Here is a 3,278-nt window from a genome sequence, read left to right as displayed (position 1 = left end):
ATAAATGCTTCACTAAGTCTCTGCATACTCATTATCCGTTCAAGAAGCAAATGAACACCCCATCTCCTGCACGTCCCATAATCCCAACCAGTAATCCCAACATTACTTCAGAAGGAAGTATATGGAATGTGAGTGACTGGCTTCTGCAGGGCAAAACCAGGAGGAAGCAACAGTAAGCTCCAATATCTCATTGCTAGAAGGTGTGTGTGTGTGTGTGTGTGTGTGTGTGTGTGTGTGTGTGTGTGTGTGAGATGGCGGCCCCATTAGCTCTTGCAGAGTGCTTTACCTCTGGTTCTTCTTATCTCATAGACACAAGTGGAAATGGTGCCAGTGGTCTCCCTCATAGATGGAGGTTTGCATCTTGCTCAGAGAGGTGAGGTAATTTGCTGAGATCACACAGCAGGTGTGACCCGGGGAAACTGGGATTTGATCCTGTGTCCAGGGTTGAATTTTCCCTAGCACAAGTTGCCTTGGTCTTTGGACTTACTCAACTCCACTGTGCTCCAGGATCCCAGTGGGCTCAAAATGGGGTCTTTGCCCTGTCCTATCTCACGATTTCTTCTCTACATCAGCCTCCAGCATGGGGTGTGGACAAGAGATTTTGGAAACAAAGGTCTGACTGGCAAGAGAACTGTGGACTTGGATGCTGGCGACCCTGGTCCTCAACCCTAGCCCACCCTTGCTGGGCTGTGGGGCTCTGGGTCAGACCCTACCTGACGGTTTTCTCATTTGTCAGATGCCTGCTGTACTGGATGATTTTCTGTCAACTCGACACAGGCTAGAGTCGTCCTAGAGGAAGGAACTCGACTGGGTAAATGCCTCCCTAAGATGCAGCTGTAGCAACCCGGTTGTCTGTGATTGATGGGGGAGGACCCAGCCCATTGTGAGTGAAGCCATCCCTGGGTTGATGGTCCTGGGTTCTATAGGGAAGCAGGCTGAGCAAGGCAGGGGAACAAGCCAGTAAGCAGCATGGTCCTTGGCTTCTGCAATACCTTGTGCCCCCGGGCTCCCGTCCTGTTTGAGTTCCTGTTCTGACTTCCGTTGATGCTGACCAGTGATGTGGAAGTGTGAACTGAATGAACCCTTTCCTCCTCAGATTGCTTTCGATCATCATGGTGTTGCCTTCAAGAAGGAAACTAACCTTTCTTATTGTATTCCCAATTGTAGATGGCTTGGAGACTAGACGTGAGGCAGTGACATTTCGACTCTTTACCTCCAGCCATTGCTTTTTCCTCTCCACCTAGCCGCCATTGTCTTTCCAGGGCTCTGGGTAGTGTCATTCCCAGGGAGCAAGGGGTAGATGACATGGACAGTCTGCAGAGGCCTGGACGTCTGATGACGGGTCCTGCCTGACTCATTGGGAACACCGATGCAGATTCGTCCATAGTCCTCATCTTTGCCACAGAAGCAGAGCCATGGGATGTCCATGGTCACTCTTGTACTACAGGCTCACAGCATGCCCACAGCTGTAACAGAGTTGGGACCCAGATACACTTCAGGTCCAGGTCAAGGCCCCGCCCTGCACTGTCAGCTGAAAAAAGGAAAGGAAACTTAGAAACCCAGGGTCAGGATTAAATTATTTCTACAAGAGGCCTCTAGCTTGTAGAGGCAGACAGTGGGGCTTCTCAGCGCTCCTGACTGCATAGCGTGAGTTCCGTGGGTCAGCACCCACTGCTGTTCAGCTTTGTTCTCTTTGTCTCTCCAGAGAACGGTGGGTCACTGTGGAGGCCCAGTGCTGTGTGCTGTGGACCTCAAGTCAGGCTTTTCCAGACTTGCCTTTCACCAAAACTCCTCATGCCACGAGGGAAGGACTCGAACCTGTTGTGTTCCCTGCACACCCATTGGTCGGGAGGTCAGAATGGGAGAACAATTTCCAAAGCCATGGCCTTGTGCAGGGCAGGATGGCCAGGGAGGAACACTCCTAGGAGCTGTTCCTTAGGAAAGGCAAAACCCCTCAAAGGTCTATTAATAGAACCAAGGAACAAACAACAGCCAAGGTGAATGCTAATGTTAACAGGAAGCCATGGGGGCGGGCTTGCTCAAAGGCTCCGGAGGAGGCTGGTCCAGATGGAGAAAGGCCACTTCTGATGACTCAGGGCCTGAGCCCCAGAGACTGTTGTTGCCCCAGGGGCTGCCCAGCTCCAGGGCTCCAGGTGTCCTTTGAACTTATCAAACCTGTTAGCCTCTCTTGCTCACCATGCCCGTGGCTGTCTTTCCTCTTCTCTCTCGCCACTCCTCAGAGAGAACTTTTCTGATCTGACCTAAAATGTCCTCACCACCATTTAAAAAAAATCTCTGCAACCTGCCCTTGAATTCAGGATCCTCAATCCTCAGTCCAGCGAGGCAGGAGACTCCTGATGACCTCCAGACCCCAGCAACAGGGTTTTTCCTATTATTTATTCATTCATTCATTCATTCATTCATTCATTCGCTTTACACCCAGATCGCACCCCCCTCTTCCCAGTCCCATCCTCACGGATCCCTCCCCCAACTGCCAACTGTGTTAATACTTCAAAATTATTTGAGGGGGCTGGGGATTTAGCTCAGTGGTAGAGCGCTTGCCTAGCAAGCACAAGGCCCTGGGTAGAGCGCTTGCCTAGCAAGCACAAGGCCCTGGGTTCGGTCCCCAGCTCCGGAAAAAAAAAATATTTGCTAATAGCTCAGTGGTGGTGCACACCTTTAATTTCAGCACTTGAGAGGCAGAGGCAGGTGGATCTCCGTGAGTTCAAGGCCAGCCTGGTCTACAGAGAAACTGTATATATCACACACGCACACACACACACACACACACACACACACACACACACACACACACCCCACGGATGGGTGATGCTTTTCACCTCTACTGTTAATTTTACATAAATATGGTTGTTTAGAATGAAACCCTTGTAGCTGCAGTATCCTCACACACACACAGAGAAAGTAACACAAACTCCTATGAGAACAGAATGTTATACTGTGCCACCAGCCTATCAAAGGATCAGCCCCAATGCCGGCTTCCTCTAGTACAGAGATTCTCGCACCACAGAGTGTTAGATGGCAGCAATGAAATAGACTCTCGCCAGTGTGATTTTTTAAATCCTGAAGCAGAATTCCAAAGAGAGCTTCTCTCGAGCAGTGTGATTCAGTCAGCGGGGCCTCAAGTCGGTCGTGCTGCCTTTTAACATTATTCCAGTAACTACACAAAACCACCTCATTTGTGACCAGAGGCGCAACAGCAGCTAGCTGTGACATTCTCTGGGGTCTCTGATGGAGAGCCGGGCTTAGAGAAGGAATCA

The sequence above is a fragment of the Rattus norvegicus genome, chromosome 5 (genome assembly GCF_036323735.1).
Source record: "Rattus norvegicus strain BN/NHsdMcwi chromosome 5, GRCr8, whole genome shotgun sequence".
Lineage (NCBI taxonomy): Eukaryota > Metazoa > Chordata > Mammalia > Rodentia > Muridae > Rattus > Rattus norvegicus.
Note: the sequence above shows the minus strand (reverse complement) of the source record.